Raw genomic sequence first — 13,873 nt, 5'->3', positions numbered from 1 at the left:
GTAGCTACGCTATAAGACAAGCATTAACATACAGTAAATATAAAATCTTATTCTTAATATTCAATAACGAACAGGAAAAAATTATTAGACAACCAATCTCATTGGAAATCTAGCCAAAGGAACAGCAGATACAGATTTGCAAAAAATTGGATTGAAAATAGGATAACAAATAAAATGTGATAATAGAAATGAAAAAAATGAAAAAAATGAAAAAATGAAAAAATGAAAAAGATATATGAAAATGAAATTAAAAAAAAAATATGAAACAGGACCTAATAATGAGCAAAAATTAAATAGTAGAACTAATAATAGAAGCCACTTAAACCCTATAAGCCATAGCTTATAGGAGAGAATTACAGGACTAAAAAAGAGCCATGACTAGGATTGATTAATAAATGAATTGATGTCCCATTCCACATTTAATCCATGTGGCGTGAAACATCTGAGTTGGTGTATCCAAAAAGTTTCAAGCCTTGATACCCCTCGTATGCATGATTCACCTCTCCAGTGGGGGGTAAACCTGTCTATTATTTGGAATTTAGTGCCGGTAGGGTCTCGATCATGATGTAATAGGTAATGCTTAGGTACACTATGATTTGTACATCCCTTTTTAATCAACTTAATATGTTCATTAACCCTTATGGCGAAGGTACGGATAGTTCGCCCTACGTACTGCTTCCCGCAAGGGCAAGTAATGAGGTATACGATATACCTCGTTGAACAGGTAACGAAGTGCTTCACAAAATATTCTCTCCCTGTGATGGTTGATCCAAATGTGTCGATCTTCCGGGACTTATGTGTATTATATTTGCACACATTGCATCTCCGGCAGGGGAAGAAACCCTTCATATCTTGAAAAAAAGAGGGAACTGAAGGGGGATCTGTTACATTGGGAGCTATCTGTCCCCTCAAGGGCATGGCACCTCTATAAATTACTCCAACTTGTTCAGGAAGGATTGGTCCAAGGACAGTGTCATTTTTTAAAACCTTCCAGTGCTTATGGAAGATGTCCTTGATCTGCCTATGTTGTATGGAGAAATTCGTAATGAAAGACCATTTATGTTTATTTTCTACAATAGGTTTAGATTGTTCAGAAATAAGAGAATTCCTATCAATTAAGGAGACATTGTGGATCACTTTATCTATCTCTAGTGCATTGTATCCCTTGTTCACAAATCTCGACTTCAAGGTATCAGCTTGGTCATAGTAGTCAGAAAGTTGTGAGCAGTTGCGTCTAATTCGCAACATCTGACTTCGGGGAATAGATTTTAACCACGCTGCATGGTGGCAGCTGTCGGTCGGGATGTATCCATTCCGATCCGTAGCCTTCGGTATTAAATGTGCGATTACTCCGGTAATCGAAGATATCCATTAGTGTAATATAAACTTTCGTTTATACAGGTAAAGAAAGGCAGCAGTAATCAAGTCTGAAAATGAGTAAATAAAATATATAAAATACCGCGCCTGTCTAGTAAGTGGAAAAAAGCTGCCAACACTACAGAACGACTAGGACTGTGTAGAATGTATAGAAAAAAAGTGTAGCGCTAAGGTAAATATAGTGAAAAGAAGGTTTTGGGACAAGGAGAAGTAGAACCACAATTTTAAGTGGCCCGTAACCTCGACTAGGCAAAAACCAAATATGTGTATGCACAGATAGTGTGATACAAACAAAGTGCAGTGCTTTTCCTTGGAAGAAAAAGTGCAAATGTGCATGAAAAATATAAAGTGAAGGTAAATCAACAATTGATAATTTCAAAAGTCCACGTTTTGCTAGTGAAGAAATATAAAAAACAGTTCAAAATAATGATGGGGAAGTGTTAATCCCATATGGATGATAAAGACTTATTATTATAGTCCATATGTTGCATGGTGCAGTCTATGCCCTAGACCCACCGCAATTGGTGTTGTGGGCTAGGTACATTGACGACATCCTCCTCCTATGGAAAGGGAATATGCAATCTCTGGATGAATTTATTTGCACCCTAAATAATAATCAAATCGGGATAGAGTTAACACATGAAGCCAGTCAGTCGACCATCCATTTTCTGGACCTGGAAATCTCGGTGGTTGACCACCACCTTTCCACAAAGACTTTCTTCAAGGCTACGGATCGGAATGGATACATCCCGACCGACAGCTGCCACCATGCAGCGTGGTTAAAATCTATTCCCCGAAGTCAGATGTTGCGAATTAGACGCAACTGCTCACAACTTTCTGACTACTATGACCAAGCTGATACCTTGAAGTCGAGATTTGTGAACAAGGGATACAATGCACTAGAGATAGATAAAGTGATCCACAATGTCTCCTTAATTGATAGGAATTCTCTTATTTCTGAACAATCTAAACCTATTGTAGAAAATAAACATAAATGGTCTTTCATTACGAATTTCTCCATACAACATAGGCAGATCAAGGACATCTTCCATAAGCACTGGAAGGTTTTAAAAAATGACACTGTCCTTGGACCAATCCTTCCTGAACAAGTTGGAGTAATTTATAGAGGTGCCATGCCCTTGAGGGGACAGATAGCTCCCAATGTAACAGATCCCCCTTCAGTTCCCTCTTTTTTTCAAGATATGAAGGGTTTCTTCCCCTGCCGGAGATGCAATGTGTGCAAATATAATACACATAAGTCCCGGAAGATCGACACATTTGGATCAACCATCACAGGGAGAGAATATTTTGTGAAGCACTTCGTTACCTGTTCAACGAGGTATATCGTATACCTCATTACTTGCCCTTGCGGGAAGCAATACGTAGGGCGAACTATCCGTACCTTCGCCATAAGGGTTAATGAACATATTAAGTTGATTAAAAAGGGATGTACAAATCATAGTGTACCTAAGCATTACCTATTACATCATGATCGAGACCCTACCGGCACTAAATTCCAAATAATAGACAGGTTTACCCCCCACTGGAGAGGTGAATCATGCATACGAGGGGTATCAAGGCTTGAAACTTTTTGGATACACCAACTCAGATGTTTCACGCCACATGGATTAAATGTGGAATGGGACATCAATTCATTTATTAATCAATCCTAGTCATGGCTCTTTTTTAGTCCTGTAATTCCCTCCTATAAGCTATGGCTTATAGGGTTTAAGTGGCTTCTATTATTAGTTCTACTATTTAATTTTTGCTCATTATTAGGTCCTGTTTCATATTTTTTTTAATTTCATTTTCATATATCTTTTTCATTTTTTCATTTTTTCATTTTTTTCATTTTTTTCATTTCTATTATCACATTTTATTTGTTATCCTATTTTCAATCCAATTTTTTGCAAATCTGTATCTGCTGTTCCTTTGGCTAGATTTCCAATGAGATTGGTTGTCTAATAATTTTTTCCTGTTCGTTATTGAATATTAAGAATAAGATTTTATATTTACTGTATGTTAATGCTTGTCTTATAGCGTAGCTACGATGCATACTGACTTCCTGACTGGACATTCAATCTAATTTTATTAAGTCCATACATCTTTCTTTTCGGCGGACTTCTAAGACTGCTGTACTGGTCCTTATACATACTACTTCCTTTTTCAGAAGATCTGTTTGGAACGCATGATGCGCTCCAATAGCCTCTGTGGTATGCTTCCGTTTCCTGGGTGAACGCAATGATGTACGCACGAGGTCACGCCAGACGCTATCACGTGATACGGGTCACGTCCGCGTCACTTACGGCGATGATCCGCATTGGGCGATTAAGAGAGGAAGGCGTCCTTTCACCCTATGAGCGTGCATGTTGAGACGATACTCATATCGAGGCTTGGTCTTTTATAGGTTGACTCACCACCTGGCATCTCATTGGTGAATTCATTAAACATGTGATCCTGAATGGAACGCACGCTACCAATTCAGGAAGTCAGCGTGCACGTTGCTGTAACAGCTGTACATGAGAGATTACTCAAACATATGTATAAAAGCGTGGTGGTGGCAGGTTGGCACATACCCCAGCAGAAGTCTCTTCAGACGAAACGCGTCGGGTCTCCTTGCTGTACCCAGCCACCCACACCACGCTTATTCTTTATTCTTTATTTTTTATTTTTTATTTTTTATTTTACTTGAATCGATTCTATTTTTAAAACCAAGATTTTTATGGATTGCTTTGATGATCGTGATTGATCTAATAAATGCCAAACAAGAAATATTTTTTCGGATTTACACTATGTGGAGGTTCCTTGTTGTTGTTTTCTTTATGGTCCATGTATGCTGATGAAAACGGTGATCGTGTAGACCTACAAGACAGGCTCCAGGCTTCCCATTCAAGGAGGACGTCTTCTGGTGTACTATCCATCTTTATACTGTCATCCATCACAAGACAGTACAAGCCCGTTTGACTCACCGCCCACGGCTTGTGAGTCCACCGAAGTTGGTAAGAGTATTCTACCTTACATTTTCTGAGTCTCTGTGTTATAAGGATATTTGCCTTGGGTCCCCTCTGAGTTGGAGCCTCTGCATTATAAGGATATCTACCTTGGGTCCCCCGTTTCAACTGCACCATGCAACATATGGACTATAATAATAAGTCTTTATCATCCATATGGGATTAACACTTCCCCATCATTATTTTGAACTGTTTTTTATATTTCTTCACTAGCAAAACGTGGACTTTTGAAATTATCAATTGTTGATTTACCTTCACTTTATATTTTTCATGCACATTTGCACTTTTTCTTCCAAGGAAAAGCACTGCACTTTGTTTGTATCACACTATCTGTGCATACACATATTTGGTTTTTGCCTAGTCGAGGTTACGGGCCACTTAAAATTGTGGTTCTACTTCTCCTTGTCCCAAAACCTTCTTTTCACTATATTTACCTTAGCGCTACACTTTTTTTCTATACATAAGACATGAAGTACCTCCTCGAATCCTGGAAACCATTCAACGATCTTTTTCCAATCGTTCACATGTATGGTGAGCTTGGTCGAATGAGCCTGGGAACAGCCAGATCAAATCTTTGTTATCTATCCTCCGCTCCAATCTCCCACATCTATAAATCAATCGCCAAAAAGAGCCAGGGAAGGCAGATATAGTGTAGTATCGTTTGTTTATTATTAAAAAATGTCACTTACAATATTTCCTGCAGGGGAGTGCATCACTATATTAGAAACACCTATGGCGGTGGAAGTCCGTTCATACAGCGCTATCTGACCAGCGGTGTATGCTATGCATTAGGCAACCCCCCAGCGGAAGTGACGTAGAGTGCGCATCAGACCTAGCTTCTATGCATTTCTCGTTCCAGCACGCATCACCATACATGTGAACGATTGATTGGAAAAAGATCATTGAATAGTTTCCAGGATTGGAGGAGGTACTTCATGTCTTATGGTCACTTGCTGGCCAGGGCCATCTGGTGAGCGCAATTTGTTATCACTTTGGATGAAAAGTCACAAATATTATTTGGAACGCTAATTTTATTTCTCACATGGTGTTGGAGGGGAATCATCTAAAAAGAATTTTGGAGCTGTTTTGAAGTTTTCATGATATATTTGTCTGAGCAATCATAAATATATTTATTATTTTTTTCTGAGACATTTGTGCATGTATAAAGTGAAGCCATTCACTAATACACATTTAGACACGGTTTTGAATGTTTTGATGATTGCATTGGGAGCGCCCTTTACCACAACATTCATACAAAAAAATTGGGCTAACTTTACGGTTTAGTTTTTTTTTATTCATTAAAGTGTTTTTTTTTTGTTTGTTTTTTTAAAGACTACTGTGCAAATACGATATGACATAAAATATTGCAACAACCACCATTTTATTCTATAGGGTCTCTGCTAAAAAATACATACATATATATATATATATATATATATATATATATATATATATATATATATATATATATATATATCATGTTTGGGTGTTCCAAGTAATTTTCTAGCAGAAAATAATGATTTTTACTTGTAATCAACAAATGTCAGAAAAGGTTTGGTCTTTAAATGGTTAAACTTCCTTAATTTACACGCCATTCTTTCCTTTCCTGATAAAAGAAGAAGAGATATGTTGTTTCTACTTATTTGCATGTTGTGATTAAATTTAGCAGGCTGCCTGGATTTTATTTTTCCCAGCTGTGAGAACTCTCTACCCTTGTTAGAAAGAATTTTGAAAATATAGTAAATTACCTTAAAAACAATATATAATAATTATTGTATATTACTTACTTATGACAATTAACCCCTTGCCACCCAGGCCAATTCCAATACTTCTCTCCTACATGTAAAAATCATATTTTTTTTGCTAAAAAATTACTCAGAACCCCCAAACATTACATATATTATTTTAGCAGACACCCTAGGGAATAAAATGGTGGTCTTGCAACTTTTTATGTCACACTGTATTTGCACAGAAATTTTTTTAAACGCGTTCTTTTTTTGGACAAAACTGTTTCATGAATAAAAAAAACAACACTAACGTTAGCCCGATTTTTTTGTATAATGTGAAAGATGATGTTACACAGAGTAAATAGATACCGAACATGTCACACTTTAAAATTGCACACACTTGTGGAATGGCGCCAAACTTTAGTACTTATAAATCTCCATAGGAGATACTTTAATTTTTTTTTACAGGTTACATGTTTAGAGTTACAGAGGAGGTCTAGTGCTAGAATTATTGCTCTCCCTCTAACGATCGCAGCGTATGTAACCTGTGTTTCTGACTTTGATACTAGCCAGTACCTCACCAGCCACTGACCTCACTGAACGTCCCTGAAGGAGACTAATGGCCCATACACACGATCTGAAATTTATACAAAAAATACCGCTTTCAAAGCGATCATACGATAATCTGATCGTTAGTACACAGCTTTCAATAGCTGATCACAACAGTTCACTTGATATTATCCGATCAGACAAGCACGATCATTTTTTTGTACGATACCAGATTATACGATTTTCGTTTAATCCAGACAGTTGTAATCTGAAAATACAATACAAATACATTCCAACACATTACATCACTTCTGAATTTTTATTCTGTCGTACAAGTATTTTCGTAACTTTAGTAACCTATTAAACTTCTACTTGTGACTAGCAAGCGAAAAAAGTCAGACGATCTGTCATCTGATGTTCGGATTGTGTGTACGAGGCATTAGGAGTAATTTGGGGCTGAACCCTAAACTAAGGGTTAATAAGGAGTTAAACAGAGATACATTTTATAAAAATAAAAAAAAAACTTTTTTTTCTTCTCAGGTTGCTTTAACTGACATCATCTGCGGGTCAAAGTTCATCCCTGTGATTTGTAGATGAATGAACAGAAAGATAAAAATGTAACAATATGCTGCTACATTGTATCTTTGTAGTCTGGATCAGTGTTGTTTATAAACACTGAGTCAGGCTGCTTTTTTGACAGCTAGAGCTGCCGACTTCTACTCTTATGCCGCGTACACAGGATCGGACATTCCAACAACGAAATCCTGGATTTATTTCCACCGGATGTTGGCTCAAACTTGTCTTGCATACACACAGTTGCACAAATGTTGTCAGAAATTCCGATCATCAAGAACGCGCTGACGTACAACACGTAAGACGGCACTATAAAGAGGAAGTTCAATAGCCAGCGAGCCACCCTTTGGGCCCCTTCTCTTAATCTTGTGCTAGTAGAAGTTTGGTGAGAGACGATTCGCGCTTTTCAGCCTCGTGCTTTTCAGATCATTACTACTCTTCAGTTTGTGCTTGTGGGTTCATATCTGGTTTTCAGTGCGTGTAGTCAGTTCGCATCTGGGTTTCAGTGCGTATTTTTATATACGTATTTGATTATCAGTGCGTTCTTGTCCGCTCGTTTCTGATTTTTCAGCTCGCTCTTCTCAGGCCTTTCTGATTTTCAGTGTGTTCTGTTAGTTCTTTCTGACCAGCCGACCGTTTTGAAGTCATGTTACAGGTCATCGTAGAGTTCGTGCTGTGCAGGGGCTTGGTGTTGGGGATCCTACCTTGACTCAAGCCCAGTCCATGAACAGGGTGAGGAGGAGTTCATGGACAAAGAATTGGCTACTCCAGCGTGACCAATTCTCTCACATGTCTTTGTTGCGGGAGATCTGTGAGAATAATCCTGATGTTATCAGGAATTATCTCCGGATGACGGACCCCGTTTTTCACCGTTTGTTGGCTTTGCTGTTCGCTTATATTACGAAGCAAGACACCTGCATGCAACAAGCCATCACTCCTGAACAGAGGCTAGTCGCCACGTTGAGGTACTTGGCGATGGGGAGAAGTCTGCAGGACATCAAGTTCTCAACAGGCATCTCCCCCAGGCTCTGGGAATCATTATTCCAGAGACCTGTTCTGCCATAATTCAGGTCCTTCAGAAGGACCATATTAAGGTAAGATTTCTCCTTTACCATCACATTATATGTATTTAATGTTTGCTAATGTATTATATTTATTTCATCATTCCCTAATTACCATGATTGTAATATGCTGTGAATGTCCCCTTTGTCCTCATGCATGCTGGAAGTTTTTAAAGATCTTTTTTGTTCTTCATGCATGTTTGCCTTCACTAACCTTTGCAGCATGCTATCCTGGGCCCATACACACCTAGCCTAATCACTTAACAATGTATTTTGTCAGCTCCATAGTAGTGCTTTACCCTAAACACCCCCTAAAATGTGTACAAATGTTATTTGTGTGCTTTTTTGGGGGGTTCCAAACTCATTTGGAACCCTCCCCCCAACCGCTAAGTCAATCCTCTATCTGTTGACTTTGCCAAACCCATACACACTACACCTACCTCTTTTGTGTTCATATTTATAGATGAATTCACCAAAGCATGTAGTGCAAGTGCCTGCCTGAATACTTTCAAATGGTACTGTTTAAAGTTTTGTTCTCCTATTATCTTGATAGGTAATTGCAGAATGTAAAAATGTGCTTCAATTTGTACAGTGTGTATTTATATTTTTGTATTATGACACTTCTTACCTGTTCAGTGGGCTGCCAATAGTATAAGTAAGGAGGGGCTGGCCAAAGTAATACACATTATTTATGCATTCAGCTCTCAATGAAGTGGAGAGGGTTACCTGTCCAAAACATTCCCCCCCCCCCTAAAATTTTTACAATGGGCCATCAGAGGGGGTGAGGAATCTGATAAGTGGACCTTAGTTTTTTTTTTATAAATACTCCTTCAAATAAATATTACACTTATGTTGGCCAAGAATGTTTGTGTTTAATCTGTTTGCAATGTTATGTGCAAAATCACTATTTTTTTTTTCTTGTTTCACTCCACAGTTTCCTTCAACGCCACAGGAATGGCAGACTGTGGCTTCCCAATTTGCCCAGCGGTGGGACTTTCCCAACTGCGGAGGGGCAATAGATGGGAAACACGTCCACATAGTCCCGCCCCCCAATTTCGGGTCATACTATTACAACTATAAGGGGTTTGATAGTATTGTGATGTTGGCAGTGGTGTCGGCGACATATGAGTTTCTTTATGTGGACGTGGGGAAGAATGGCCGGATGTCGGATGGTGGAGTCATCGCCCAGACCAAGTTCCACGGACGGCTCCAGAGTGGTGGCTTGGGATTGCCACCTCCGGAAGACAACGTGCCTGTTCTGTCATTTGTCTTTGTCGCTGATGAAGCGTTTGGGCTGGGTGATCACCTGATGAAGCCGTTCCCGATGAGGACCCTCACCCTGGACCAGAGGGTTTTTAATTACCGGCTGGCCAGAGCCAGAAGAGTGATGGAGAATGCTTTCGTGATAATGGCCAGCCGGTTCCGCCTATTCCTTACGCCAATCAACATGGCGGAATATATACTTAACCATATAATCCTTTCATGCTGCATTCTCCACAACTTTTTAAGGAGAAATTCGATTAACTATTTGGCCTCAGTTGGGCCTGAGGCCAGATTTCAAGACCAAACCCTGACGGCGCTTGAAGCTGGCCGTCCTGGCTTGCCCCCCCAAAGCACCCACGAGGTCCGTCTAAAATATATGGAGTAATTTGCGGGTAGGGGGGCCATTGATATGCCAGAAAATGTTTAACAAACATTTTTTAGATCTTTTTTTTTTTTTTTAAATGGAAAAATATTTTCTTTGACTTACTGCTTTTGTTTCTTTTAGCTGTCTCCTAGGTTATCCAATGGGCTTTTCTTTTTGCCCATTTTCTTCAATAGTGCAAACGTAATTGATTTGATACATGAGGTGACAATCTCTTCTTCAGCTAACTATTACGTTGTGGGTCTGCCACACACACACCTTGTTTTTGTTGTTAATGTATGTATTGCATTAATGATAAAAATATTCATCATTTTCAGCACCATGAATTAATTTTTGGAGTGACGAAAATGGCCTGTTGCAAATTATAAAGCACCGTGGGTGTTATTTACTAAAGGAAAATCCACTTTGCACTACAAGTGCACTGCAAAAGTGCACTTGAAAGTGCACTGAAACTGCACTGAAAGTGCACTTGTAGTGCAAAGTGGATTTGCCTTTAGTAAATTACCCCCATTGCCACTGTAAACACCAACTTACTCCAAAAAATGTTATTGAGCATTAAAAGAAGAAGCTACACATTGTTGAGTAGAAACATTTTTACTCTGTGCACATTCACATGTGCGTTTAGAAAAGGGTTTTTGAACAAACCAACATATTTTTAGAATTACATTTTTTTTTAGACATTAGAAATATCCTTTTTTGTGGTAAACAGGCATGTTTTTAAAAACGTAAAACAATACACAACTCAGGAACTTACAAAGTTCAACTTTGATAAATTGAAAGCAATATCGGACATTAGGATGTCCAAACTGAGTTGATATTGCCTTCATCAGATGAGGTGATGTCACCCCTGTGAAAGCCAAATTTTGAAGATGCACACAAATTGAGAGTCAAAATGGGGATTTCCCTCCTGATCCCCTCCTGTGGGGGATCAATGGATGTGTTTCGGGGGTACAACCCCTTCCTCTCAGCTACTTGAGTTGCGAGGAAGGGGTTGCACCCACATAACGCGTACATTGATATTCCGTGATAGCAGATACAGTAGCACATGTTGACACATTGTGTGTCACGTACCTAATGGACGAGCCCAGAATGCAGAAGGAGACCTCTCTTGCGTCCCTGACTCGCGGCCCCTGGTAGTGGAGACAGGTGGCACGGGAGTACAAGGTAGCACGAGTGCCTGGCAGGATCAACAGCCTGTAGGAGGATCAGGAAGTTTCCAGAGGAGCTTTAGCCGGATCAGCAGACTAGGCAGAAGACAGGAACCAGCTGGAACCAGGGATCACACACACTGGAACAGGTAAGTAGCACTTGAGTATAGGTGCACAGGAAGGTCAGGCAAGCCGGGTCAAACACAGACGGTAGGTACAGGAACCAATGCAGGAGACAGAAATGGAGTCACAGGACGGGTCAACAGATGAGGCTCAGGAACGCTGTAGAGCAGGCAGCAACAACGACTGAGGGGAGTAGCTGTGTTTAAATAGCCCGCCTAGTGCTGGTAACCATGCGCGCACGCGCTCCCGCCAGCCTTTTCTGACACTGTGTGCATCTTCAAAATTTGGCTTTCAAAATTTTCCAGAAATTTTTGAAAAATAAAAACAATTAGTAAAATTTTGGTGTGTTTTAGATTATGCCTAAAACATCAATGATGTTTTTGAGTCTTTTTTCAACATAATTGATGTCTTCCTTTATCTTCTGTAAATCACAATTGCACTCCATTATCTCCCCGATTAGGACTTGTGCACTTGCACTTGTGAAATGTGCTTGTCAGGTCACCTTGAGGCTATGCATGACCATGACAGTACCCCCCCCCTCTTATGAGGCCTCCCCCTCCCCCGCCTGGGACCAGGCTTAAATGGAAATTCCAGATGAAACCTCCTCAACAGACGAGGCGCAAAGATCTCAGATGCAGTAATCCAACACCTCTCCTCAGGACCAAACCCTTCCCAATTTACGAGGTACTGAAGAATGCCTCTACGGCGCCAGGAATCTAGAACTTGACTAACCTCGTACTTTAGATTATCCTCAGAGACCGAAACCGAGGGAGAGAGAGGACGGGTTAAAGAAGGTCCTGAATAAGAAGAAGCAGGAAGCTCACTGGGCATAGGCTGAACTGGTGCAGAGACTGACTGAACAACATTGCCAGGTGCAGCGACCACCAGAATCGCATCACAGGGCGTAGCGACTGTGGAACTGGTGGACGAGTCAGCCTGGGTGTGCGTCCAAGGGGGTCCAGGGACAGGCAAAGGTAAATGGCCATGCAAACTGGAGTGAATGATTGGCTCAAGTTCACAGGTGGGCTCCTCATCCAGAGTGCCATACGACCCAGAGAGTGCCCCAGCTCGACTATTGCAGGAGACATTCCAGAAATCGCTATATGCAGCGGAAAGAGCAGAAGATACTGGGATGGTGGCAACAGGAAGTTTCTCTTTTGGGGTAACCTTGAGTAGGCAGGAGGAGGAACAGGAGGAACCCCAAGTCAAGATCTGTCCAGCAGTCCAGTCAACGTGTGGAGAATGGAGCCGTAACCATGGAAGACCTAATATGATAGGAGATGAAGCCTTAGGTAAGACAAGGAAGGATATCCACACCTGGTGGAGTGTCCCTACCGACATGTTAACAGGGAGGGTCTGGAAGCGGATCGGGCCCCCTGGGAGAACAGTGCCAATAATTGCCAAGACCACCAATGGCGTAAGGGGCAAAAGGGTAAGTCTTATGGAAGATGCAGTTTTCCAATCCATGAAATTGTCAGCGGCTCTGGAATCCAGATGTGCCGAGACTGAACAAGAGGAATCGCCGACATGAAGGAACACAGAAAGGAGAAGACGAGAAAGTGTAGGTGATATTTCAGGGTCTAATACTCCACCTTCCAGATGTATTAGCCCCGAGCGTTTTTCCGGACGAAGAGAACAAGTATCATGAAAATGACCTTTGGCCCCACATAGAGGCACAGGCCCAGAGTTCTGCACCTAGTGCGTTCTTCGGGAGATAACTTGGTCCAGCCCAGCTGCATAGGTTCCTCAGCAGGCAGGGGGTGTTCCTCGGATCAAAGAGAAGGGACTGGGAGCTCAGGCTGCCTAAGGAACGGGGAGTGCAGGCGTCGTTTTTCCAGGGACCTCTCCTGAAAGCGAATATCGATCTGGTTACACAAGGTGATGACACCCTCCAGATCAGCAGGAAGGGATCTTCCTGCTAATTCATCCTTCACTCTATCAGAGAGGCCATGTAAAAAGGTTGCAACTGGGGCCTCATTTTTCCAGCTCAATTCAGCTGTGAGGATATGGAACTGAAGAGCATACTGTCCCACAGAAGCGGACTCTTGACGGAGACATAAAAGAGCGCTAGCCGCTGAGGAGACACGACCCGGTTCCTCGAAGATATTCCGAAAAAGTTTCAAGAAATCAGATAGGCTAGAAATCACTGGATCATTCAGTTCCCAAAGAGAGGCAGCCCAAGCTAGCGCCTCGCTGGACAGGAGGGATATAATATAGGCTACTTTCGTCTGATCGGACAGGAAGTTCTGGGGCTGAAGTTCAAAATGAATTGTGCACTGGCTAAGGAACCCCCTGCAAGCCTTGGAGTCCCCAGAGAAACGGACCGGAGCTGGCAGTTGTAATGAATGTGTGGCTGCGACTGGTGCGATAGGTGCAGCAGCAGATAGCGGTTGAGTTTGTTGAACCAGGTGTCCTAATGAGGCCTGAACCTGTATGAAATGGGATGCCAAATCCTGCAGGAATCGCATCACCTGGGTCTGATGCGATTCCTGGGTCTCAAGTCTGCGAACTAAGCCCTGCAACGGATCATCTGCGGGTAGCGGCACATCAGCCAGGTCCATGGCTGATCAAACTGTCAGGTCACCTTGAGGCTAGGTGACAGATGTACACCGTTGGGATCAGGAGTGCACCATAGTAGTGGACCCTACGGCTGACTGCT

This window comes from Aquarana catesbeiana, linkage group LG11, assembly GCF_042186555.1.
Source record: "Aquarana catesbeiana isolate 2022-GZ linkage group LG11, ASM4218655v1, whole genome shotgun sequence".
NCBI classification, from domain to species: domain Eukaryota; kingdom Metazoa; phylum Chordata; class Amphibia; order Anura; family Ranidae; genus Aquarana; species Aquarana catesbeiana.
The sequence above is the reverse complement of the archived record's forward strand: the minus strand, read 5'-3'. Positions refer to the sequence as shown.